The sequence below is a fragment of the Lepidochelys olivacea genome, assembly GCF_965140295.1.
Source record: "Lepidochelys olivacea isolate rLepOli2 genome assembly, chromosome: 2".
NCBI lineage: Eukaryota > Metazoa > Chordata > Testudines > Cheloniidae > Lepidochelys > Lepidochelys olivacea.
This window is the reverse complement of record NC_140412.1, coordinates 164,682,430-164,694,221: the sequence shown is the minus strand read 5'-3', so window position 1 is coordinate 164,694,221 and position 11,792 is coordinate 164,682,430. Positions and strand designations below refer to the sequence as shown.

Sequence of the window (11,792 nt, the reverse complement as noted above, 5' to 3'; positions counted from 1 at the left end):
AAGTTATTAAATATGGCAGGATTGAACAAAACAATCAATCCACTCCCCAAAATTTTGCAAGTGTGGAGCACATTGCTTGATTATTATGTTTCTAAGAATAAACTAGCCATGGCTTTCTTGATGACCTTCAGATTAATGCATTAATGCAAACAAGTTTTTCAAGAATGAACTTCATCAAGACTGATACCAAGAATCAGCTCGTAAATTATATGAGTACACTATGTGTGGCTCTGAAAACCATCCAATGCAAGCTTATCATTTAAAAAAAAAACAAAAAACTGTCATCCAAAATTCAAGAGCAGAAGTCTCGCTGTCTGTTGGTCAGCTGCCTCTGCAAATCATGTGATAATGAGTACATCTTTTCTAACCACTTCGCATAGTAAAGGATAATGGTCACTGGAAGATAGCATCCCAGTGCAAGATCTCGAGGAATCATATCCACTGATTGTTAGAAAACAGGTGATGATGAGGCTACAGCCATTCAGTAATGTTTTATAGAAATATAAACCTATCAAAGTATTTATGGTGACACAATCTCATTATTATTTGCTGTAGGCTTGTGACAGGGCCCACTTTCTGCCCTCTGAGTTTCATAGGTCACTGCCTCCTCTAGTTTTCTAACCAGAGGCACTCTTTGACCTGTGAAACTTTTTAGCTCAGCATTTGAGGTTCACGTGGTACTTTTAAAAATCTTTCCTTATAATAGCTTATTTCAGATGGCAAAAATATTGACTGATATACTTGTGCCCAATTCCATAGTGATGAAATTATCTTGATTTCAAATTCAATCACAGTTTCTGATATTCTTTTGACTTGACACCAATTTATGGTGTGAATAGCAATTCACTATCTGATGTATAATCTCCTTCCCTCAGCAGACTTGACTTATTTTTCACCTGTAGTCACTCATGTTTGAACTTGTTTCTTTTTAGTTTTCTCATAAATTTTTATTTTGTTCCCTTTCTTTCTTTTTACCTCCCATTAGCATTTTGTTAGGATCACTAAGGTATAAACAACCAATGGATTTTTTTTGGATCCCAATCCTGCAATGAGCTCTGCATAAATGCAGGGGACTGGCTGTGTGCAGTTCATCATTCACTATTTGTTGTGAATTTGACAGCCCTGCACTTTTAAGCAGGGCAGGATGCGGGGTGTTGGCTGTCTGACTGAATGAAGGGAACAGTGCTTTATGGCTGGGAGGGGGAGGGGGAGAGAGAGAGAGATGAAAACCATTGCAAAAGGTCAGTGTGGTCGCTGACTCATTCCCCAGGAATGCATGGTTTAAAAGGGCCTGAAGCTCTTTTACATGGAGCAGGCTGAGGAGGGACTTGCCCTCCCTCCCCTTTATGTGGTAAAATACCAGGTTTGGTCAAGACTTGCTGGAGGCATTACATTAGCCGCCCCTTTTTTAGGGGGGCTGGGAAGGATTTTTTCCCATATCATCATATTGGCTTAGGTTCAGTTGGGTTTTTTTTTGCCTTCCCCACAGTGGGTTCAGGAAGGGCTCTCTTCATGCATGACATGAAGGGCTGTAGGCTGTATGTTGCAACTTATTATTTAAGTGTAGGGTGGATGTCCAGTGCAGGTACTCCATAGGAAAGGTATACAGTGACCGGAAAAATGGCTTGGAAAAGGACTTTAAAAGGTGTTCATTAAAGGAATAAACAGGGCTGTTGGGGACTCCTATGATTGATACAGCAGGGAGCCAGCCCCCCATTTTTGTAGCCCACCATAACCATCCTACGGGGAGGGGGGTGGATGGTATGCTCCTGGCGATAAATTTGCTGGAGGGACCTGGATGGAAAAAGAGGGGGAGCTGGTAAAATCCCCTGGGTAATTACAGAATAAACGTGGGATTACCAGCAATGTACACTTTTATCTGCTGGGTGGTCCAAGACATCTAATAATAAAGTTGTGGCCTAATTAAAGCCATGTCAAATGTCTCCTGTCCTTATTTCGGGATAGCCAGACAATAGGACAAAGGGCTCAGAATCCAAAAAAAGAGACAGTTTTTGATTGTATATTTATCCAATAAAACCAACATATTGTCTCAGATGAACAACAGTACTATCAGCTGTATGGCATCGTTAGTGGAACAAAGTACTACAGTGCCAAGGACTGGTAAGCATAAAGTATTGCTTTTATAAAATTTGTTTAAAGAATACTGTATTAATAATAGAAAATACTTTCCATTATTTAACATGAATTAATATTGAAGACTGAAGAAAAAATATGCAAGTAATATTTTTGGAAAGCATCATTTGTATAACAGCCAGTTATGCAACAATTCATGATGCTGTTTGCATTTTTCTTCTGGATCATTTTCTTTGCTATAACATAGTATTTAAGTTTTAAGAAATTCGATCATATATCACAATATACTTAATTCCTTGTTGTGGCGTTCAAATCAATGATTAAATCCTTTATCCACTAGGTTTTGATTTTACTGTTCAGTTAGAACCTGCTTTATGGAATTTTCTATTGATCCATGAATGTGTACATTGGTTATTCAAAGGCAGGTATTAATTTTAAATAACTGCAGTCATTCCAAACGTATCTGTTCTGTTTGCCTATGTTTACCTCTTAAACTTCATTAAAGCTTAAACCCCTTAAAGTTTAATTACATGTAAGTGCCACATTTTGTAATACAAGAGAGTTATGTTATTTCTGGAGTAACACAAGTGACTGTATGTTATTGTGGAATAGATCTTTAATGAAGAAAGAACCAGATTCAGTATGGTGTTTCAGCAAAAATATTTGAAGATTTTTGGATAATGCTTTGTCAGACCACAAGGGTTGTTACCAAATAAAGCAGTCTCCTTGGCAGCATTTGAGAACTTCAGGGCATTAGACCAAATTTCACTCTTTTGGCTTCTGTGTCCTAGGGTAAAACATATTCTTGTTTTGTTTGTCTGTTTTTTTAAAGAGGCTTGATACTCCATCGCTTATACCAGATTTACTCCAGTGTAACTCCACTGATTTCAAAGACATTAAGTCCAGTTTACATGACTATGAGAAGACTGAAAGGCTTACAGAGCATTTATCTATATATTGTGTCAGAAAGAGTCTGTTATTCTGTTGTGGGTGAGCTACATTTGGGTCATGACAAGATATGAAATGTAATTCAGATGGAAGGTTAAAAACAAGCTAGAAAGTGGCAGCCCCTGCCTCCAATCCTGGAGGTAGAATTATTGGGCCAGATCCTCAGGAGATGTAAAAAAGTATCTCCAGTGTCTTTAATGGGAGGTACACTGAATTACACCAGTTGAGGCTCTGGCACCAGCTGAGGAGTTATCCAGTGATGACAACTGCTCCATACAAAGGAAGCAATTGCAGTACCCTAGCTTTAAAAATAAAGATTGGGCAGGATAACTGGAATAGTAGTAAATAAACTATTAATTTGGGGAAGAATTCTCTTGTGAATGACACTGATTTTCCATTAAGAGCCATTATAAAAAGTGTCCTTAACTCTTCAAATCATTTAATAATTTTGTTAAAAAAGAGGACTGTTCAAACAGCCTATTTTTGTCCTAATGCTAAGAGCACCTACAAAGTAAAGTATTTATTTGAGCAGATTGGATAGTGGTAGCTATAGAATTCAGAGAGCTATACTAACTATTACAGACTTCTCCCAGTTAATATGTAGTCATCAATATTCCCCAGATTCTCTGAGTAAGGATGTTGAAGAAATATTAACAGATCACTAGTATATAGAAAAGCATTGCTGGAAACATTGCCACTCTGAATTCAAGGGAGGAGTAGGTTGTTTCATAGCAAAACTGCTAAGGGTTCTATAGCCTGATTTAACTCCCACTGAGTTAACTCAATGAGAAAATTCCCATTTATTGTTATGGGAGCTGTATCAGGACTTGTAACCTGATAAGCCCTTATAAACATAAAAGAAAAGGGGAAAGCACATGCCTCAATGGAAGTTAAGTTTGGGGGAAGGTTGCAATTGATTATGATTATGCTTTGTCAGTTACTAAATACCATGTTTATCATTTTAATCATATTGAGGCCAAAGCCAGTTCTATCAGCATATTCCATACAGATGCTAAAGCTACTTCCGCAATCCCCTTTGCCTGATATCATCTCTCCCAATTTTTCATGTCACATCTAACCTAGGCCCTGATCCTGCAGTGGGGTCTACGTGGGCACAGAGATCCATGTGTACAGAGTTCATTGTGTGATTAGGATCCTAGACTGCAAGCTCCTCAAGGACACGGACTGTCTTTGTTCTCTCTCTAGAGTGCCATACACTCTCACAGCAAAATGCTAGTAATAAATAATAAAGTTAATGAATTCAAATTGAACTTCCTGAAGTACATATGACAGACATATAAGGGCTACATTAATTCATTAAAGTTAGTGCTATAAGAGTGAACACTGAATGTGTTTCTAATGTCTGGACACTCAACATAAAGTGGGCAACATTTTACAATTTGAAGTTCAGTGCTACAGCATCAATCATATTCAACAACTAATGCAGATTATATATAGCTTGGTGATTATACTTGCAGGTTCACCCCCCACTCCTCATCCACGTTTCATCCTATTCCACATTTCTGCTAAAGACCATGGGCGGGTCAGGGGAGATGTTGTATCACTTTGCTTAGCTTTGTAAAGTTTAGCATTCTTTCACTGCTATTGATGGTGATAAAAAAGGACTAAATTCAGTAACTCCAAAATGAATGGTTCCTCTTACAGATTGCAATCTGAGCAATAGAATACAGGAAATCATTGGAAGTTTATTACTTGTTTGCCTGTGACTGTCACTGAAATATGGGTTGACTGTCTGCAAAAAATCAATGGTTTCCCTAAAAGAAAGCACACTTGGGATAGAAGAATGCAGGGCCCAAGTAATTTACTGGCTTCTGTGTTTGTCTGATTGAAGCATTGCTGAAGCTGACGGGGTAACCAGCGGATTCCTGAACCAAACAAGCTCTCAGTCACACAATGGAAAGATGAAACACAGGGTGAGCATTATACCGCTTTGTGTTCTGCATGTAACGTATTCTACCACACTTCTTCTCCCTCCCCTCCCCCCACCTCGCATGCTACTTCACTAGGAAAAAAAGAAGAAGCTTTGTTTGGGTTTTTTCATTGCACATTGGAGAGGTCGGAGGGACCCCCACACACAAAAAAATCAACCACTTGTTATGTTAATTCAATAGGATCAAGAGGTAAGTCCCTGTTCTAAAGCAGCATTTGAAACTGTCCCGAGTTTCAGGTGGTCAGATTCAGTAGTTTGGTTTAGCCCACGTTAAGGATATTAGCCATTCAGACCTGGATTCAGATTCCCAAACCTCCCAGAATCCAGGGATGTTCAGATCTGGTACTTGTGTTTAGGGCCTCTCAACAATGTTAATAATTTCAGTCTTCACAAGTGGCTCAATCCTGCAAGGTGCAGAGCACCCTAGCTCAGATCCAGCAAAACACTTAAGCACATGCTTAATTCTAAGCATGTGAATAGTTCCACTGAAGTCAATGGGACTATTCATATGCTTAGAGTTAAGTATGTGCTTAAGTGCTTTGTTGGATCTCTGCTAGGGTGCTCAGCATGTTGAAGGATCAAGTCAAATTAATGTAAACACTTAGAAAGACCTGTATTCCCCCAGTAAAACCACTGGCTTCAGATGGTAGTATAATAACTGCAACTTCAATTTTTGAGGCAAACCATGCCATTTTCCATTACCTACAAGCTCAAGCATGCTGAATAGGTGCCTTGGTGTGGCACTTTTTGGAAGATGGCAACAGCCTGGTGAAGCAGCAGACAGTATTCTAGCTGCTGGTAATGTGTATCTGTGTATGTGAGTTCAGAATTACTCAATTCTAAATGTGAAAACTAACCACCGTCTCCTCGTTTAAAGCACTCACAAAGATTCACTTCTCCCATGACACATAAGAAATGTCAGTCAAGTCATCTGAGTGAACTGCTCAACTACAAGGAGGAAAATTATTGAACATAGGGAGAGAGAGAGTATAAGGGCTCTTGACAGGGAATCAATGTAGGAGAAAGATGAGAGCACAGAATTATGAAGGAAGAGTGAAGGAAGGGAATTCAGTATGTTTAACTTAATGCACATTTTTTTTTAAAAAAAGTAGGTAATATACCATAGGGCAGATGCTGAGCTTCTGTAAATGACTATAGTGCAATTGAAGTCAGTGAACACTGAAACTATGACAATTTACACAAGCTGAGGATCTGCTGCCATGTGTCTATCATGAGCCTGATCATTCTGTACTGTGTATTTCTCCCACACCTCATTGGTCTTTTAGACTGTAGCTTCTTCAGGCTTCATGTATATTTGAAAAGCAACTTCCACCCTGTGAGTACTGCTGCAATCTAAATAATAATAATTTTAAGGGGACTATTATGTGTAATTAGAGTAGAGCAGAAAGACACTAAGATCATGGCCCCTCTGTAAAAGGCACTATAAAAACACATGGTGAAAGAAAATGCCAGTGCTAGCCCATTGGGAGACCTAAACAGGATTATATTGGGCCCCCTGCCAAATACAACACATATTAATAATTAAAAGTGGGCTCCCTTGATCCGCTCAGGGCCCTAAGCAATTGCTTAGTCTGCTTATGCCTAACGCTGGCTCTGAGAAGAGATTTCCTTCTCTGAAGAGTTCTACACAAGGCAGGAAAAGGGTTGTGTGGGTGGGGGGAAGGACAGAGATTTGAAATTACTTGCCCAAAGTGACACTGCAAGTCTGTGGCAGAGCCAGGCACAGAACCCAAGACTTGTACCTCCTAGTCTGGGCAACCAACCAAAAAGCAATAAAGCAAATAATAACAACATGGATCAGCGTATTCTTCTTCACACCACTCATGACCAGAAGACCTTGGTTTCTTCCTGAACAGGGAACTGCCATTCTGTTCTTACAGGCCTGGTGCTGACCAGCTGAACAGAAGTGAAAAGCAACTGGGATTTGGCCATTTGGCCCCAAAAGTATGTGCCATTAAGGAGCATTTCCTTTTAATATTGTACAGCAACAACAAGGGATTCCAACTTCATTACCCTTCTCAAGTCCTAGGAGAAATAGCAAAGCTCTAAGTTTGAAGCAATAATTGGTATTATAAAAAATACAGGACTCAATTTCCAAAACAGTTTAGCACACAGCAACATCTATTTAGGCATCTACATTAAGAATTTAAAAATTCCTTCCTTATTAAATATAGGGGGTGCCACAGTAAAACTGTCTTCTTGCAAAGGCAAAATTGTTAATATTTTATGTCCCAGTTCATCAAGATACTTAAGCATGTGCTTAATTGCAGTGGGATTGTTAACTTTAAGCACATTCTTAAGTCCTTTGCTTGATCAGGTCCTTAGAGAATAAGCCAACACTAAAGTTCTAATTCTGTAATATTGAAGTCAAAGGGACTTTGCCATTGAATTCCTTGGGAGCAGTATCAGATGCTAAGTAGCTGAGATTAAGTTATTCCATAATTGCCTGTTATCAGGATATCTTAAATTCCTACGAAGCGCTTGATAGCAGTCACTGATGGAGACAGACTAGTGTACAAGAGGGACCACAGGTCTAAATTGGTACCGAAATTCCTATGTTCCTATACCTTGTTTAATATTCATAGAAATGTAGGGCTGGAAGGGACCTTGAGAGCTCAATTAGTCCAGCCCCCAGCACTGTGGCAGGACCAAAGTATACCTGGACCATCCCTTACAGGTTTTTGTCTAAAAACCTGTTCTTAAAAACCTTCAGAGATTCCATTACCTTCCTTGGTTACGTATTCCAGTACTTAGCTAACTTTATAGTTAGATACTAGGAAAAAACTTTCTAACCTAAATCTCCCTTGCTGAAGATAGAACGGATTACCTCTTATTCTACCTTCAATGGACATGGAGAACAATTGATCACTATTCCCTTTTTAATAGCCTTTAACAGATTTCAAGACTTATCAGGCTCCCCCTCAATCTTCTTTTCTGAAGATTAAACATGCCCAATTATTTTTACCTTTCTTCATAGGTCAGGTTTTCTAAACATTTTATCATTTTTGTCACTCTTCCAGAGACTCTCTCCAATTCATCCACATTTTTCCTAAAGTGTGGCACCTAGAATTGGACCTCACTACTGCTGAGAAGAATGGGACAATTACCTCCCATGTCTTATATACAAAACTCCTGTTAATACAGTATATTAGCCGTGTTTTAAAACTGCACCACACTGTTGACTCTCATTCAATTTATGATCCACCATAACCACCAGATCCTTTTTCAGCAGTACTACCACCTAACCAGTTATTCCCCATTTTGTAGTTGTGCATTTGATTTTTCCTTCTTAAGTGTAGCACTTTGCATTTGCAGTTACTGAAGTTCATCTTTTTGATTTCAGACCAATTCTCCAGTATAACATGGTCATTTTGAATTCTCTTCCTGTCCTCCAAAGTGCTTTCACCAGCCTGGTGGTGTCACTATAAGCAAACTCCCCCTTATCCAACTAATTAATGCAAATATTGAAATAATACTGGACCCAAGACAGAGCCCTGCTGGACCCCACTAGATATGTTATTCCAGTTTGACAATGAATTATTAGTCTGTGTGTTTTTCAGGACTGGGACCTTGTCTTTCGATTTCTACAGTGAGGTTTCTAACACACTTTTTGGTGCTTTAAATGATAAATAAATAAATAAACAAACCACCACCAACAACAACTGGGATGTTTGTCTAAGAGCAGAAAATGGACTCTGATCAAGAAACATCCTTAAGTCAGAACAGCACCTGTTTAAGTCCAACGGAAGCCTATGGAACCTAAACACCCTCTTACAAGCTTTCGAAAATTGGGCCCTTAATGTCTCCAGCTGCACCTTGTTTTATTTTCAGAAAAGCTGTGAAGTGCAAAGACAGCTCTGCATTGCCATCTTTTAAATGGAACACTTTCGTTACTTCTGGTATTCAGTGGGACTAAGGGTCGGCTGACACATATTTACATTTAAATGGGGGGTGGGGGGACTTAAGATTTTAAAAATGCTCTCACTCCACAGTTTTTTCATGTTAAAATTAAGGGGGGGGGGACTTACCTATCATGCTTGTAGTAAAACAGAAAAGAAATGTGATACTGATATTAAATATCTGATAGTTATCATTTATTCATCTTATTTCCTAACATATGCAAAACGAAGATATTAGTTCCCATTGAAAGATCATTGTTCCATAACATTCTGATGCTAGCTTACTTTGTGATAAATATCAAAATACAGGGTAAACATCCTAACAGTAGCATTTCATTTAGCCAAAACTCTGTAGTGCTTATATTTATCTGAGTTCTGCACATGTTGAGTGTATTGAAATTGATAATCTAGGAAAATGTTTCTAGGTCACCAATTTGAATGACTGCACTGCACAAGAACACACTTGATCTTTTCCCCCCATGAGTTTTAGAAGTTAAACATTTTGATGTTCTGTTGTAAGGAAACAGACACATGACTGATGGCATAGGTGGGTAATCAACAGACCTGAACACTAGATCAGCTGCACTTGCCTTCTTTTTGTTAAGTATAGGAAACATTACAGTAACATTATTTACTTGCAAGGATTTTAGGTCTTGATTTAGCAACATATTGAAGCACAAACCTTTCTCTAAGCACATGATGACCAATATAAAATGTGTTTTAAATATTAAGGTCTTAACATCGGTATTGCCTGAACCAGGGATGAGGGGGGCCATCCCCCCACTTTTTAACAAAAAAATATAAGCACAGAATTCATGTCCCCCGCAGATTTTTCCCACTGCAGAATAATAGATTCTTCTGGATAGGCACTACAATTACATCTTTCACCCACCAGGGGCTGTTGTAGCACCAGAAGAGAGGGCAGCTGGCTCACTGCCAGAGCAGCCAGCCTGGGGAGAGAGGGAGCACTTTAGGTTTGCCCCTTCCACCCCCACTTCTACAAAGGTTTCAGCACCTTGATCAGTATTCTATACAATGCAAAATTATGTATGCCTGTCTAGTAATATTATAGTCATATTTTCTATATGCAAATACGGGAGTTCCCCCAATTTAACTGTTTTAAAGCTTTTGCACTTGATCCTCCTTCCACTGAATTCAACAATTTCTGCTTTTGGAGACCTGATTCAGATCCCATTTACTTCCATTTTATCCTGGAGTGACTCCATTATTTTAAACTGAATTCCTCCCAATTTAGACTGATGTAAATGAGACCAGAATCAGGTCCTTCGAGTTTTGCAAGATCAGGTCCACATATTTTAAGAGAAAAATGTACACTAATAATGTAAAATACTGTTTGCAAAACCATACCTTATTATTTAATATTTTTACTAATATTGTTCTTTGAACAGGACCCTGCCAATCCCTGGAGAAGATCTGAGTCATGAGGCCAGCAAGCAATCATGGTCCCAGGAATCACTTTTTCCAATACTCAACAAGGATCTTTTCAGTGTAATGAAAATGATATTCTGAAGAGACATGCTTTATTTCACTGTAGAGCTTCTGTCTAAATCCTTTTCCAGCCTCCCTCTTGCCCAGGTTCCTGGTACAGATTTAAAGAAACAGCTTCAGCTCAAATCTTGATTTAGCCATCATCTGGTGTGTAGAAACTTTGTACAGATAATTCAGTTGGATCATCAAATTGCTTAATTTCTTTTCAGGATGTTGAGGTGACTCTTCTCAATAGGATTAGCTTCCTTTACTAGATGGTGGTATGATTACCAGTGCTAGTAGGTCCATAAAGCAATTCAGCTGGGTTTGGAGGCAGTTGAAGATGATACTTGTTTTTCTATATTGAGTACCTTAATTAGTTTCAAGTATGTAGGATCGCTACTGTAGCTCTATCCAATGACAACAACTGAAGCGGTCCACTATTTTACTCAGTCAGTATTATTAGGGCTCTTTCTCCTGGCTTAAGTTTGGGTAGCTTTGGCCTTGCCAAGGTGAGACTGAGACCACTTAGATTTGGTATCTCATTTACACATCCAATAAGCAGTTCAATTTGGGATGAATATTTATCTCTAAAGTTAGCAATGCTCTCATCTGTCAACACAGAAGGCACCAGATGGCCTTATTAAAGTGATTATTATCAGTGGTGAGCTGGAGCCAGTTCGCACCGGTTCACTAGAACAAGTTGTTAAATTTAGAAGTCCTTTTAGAACTGGTTGTTCCGCGAGGGACAACCGGTTCTAAAAGGACTTCTAAATTTAACTGGCCAAAAGTGGCGCCTTAGGCACTGACTCCATGGGTGCTCCAGCCCTGGAGTACCCAAGGGGAAAATTTGGTGGGTGCAAAGCACCCACCAGCAGCTCCCCGCCCCACCCCCAGCTCACCTCCACTCCGCCTCCGCCTCCTCCCCTGAATGCGCTGCCCCGCTCTGCTTCTCCGCTCCCCCCCCAGGCTTCCCACGAATCAGCTGTTCATGCAGGAAGCTGGGGCAGGCTGAGAAGCAGGCTGCCGGCTTCCTGCTCAGGCCCAGGGATGCGCAGGTGAGCTGGGGCGGGGGGGTGCGAGGAGGGCTGCCCGCGCTGCAGCAGATAACCTGGGAGGGGGGGCATGCAGGGGAACCGCTCCCCGCCCCAGCTCACCTCAGCCACCCTCGTCCTGAGTATGAAGCCACCGCCTGCTTCTCTGCTCCCCTACACTCCCCCCGGCTTCCTGCCGAACAGCTGATTCTCACAGGAAGCCAGGGCAGGCTGAGAAGCAGGCTGCGGCTTCCCGCTCAGGCCCAGGGATGCGCAGGTGAGCTGGGGCTGGGAGGCGCGAGGAGGGTCGCCCACACTGCAGCAGGTAACCCGGGGGGCGGGGGTGCGCAGGGGAAC

General features: G+C 40.4%; 1 long non-coding RNA gene across 1 annotated transcript; it reads left to right on the top strand.

Annotated features, from left to right (window-relative positions):
• Nucleotides 1-2,049: 2,049 nt before the first annotated feature.
• Nucleotides 2,050-10,528, top strand: LOC311515328. Its single transcript, XR_014710107.1, has 3 exons — nucleotides 2,050-2,121; nucleotides 4,895-4,976; nucleotides 10,323-10,528. It is a non-coding gene; the product is annotated as an uncharacterized lncRNA (long non-coding RNA).
• Nucleotides 10,529-11,792: the final 1,264 nt, after the last annotated feature.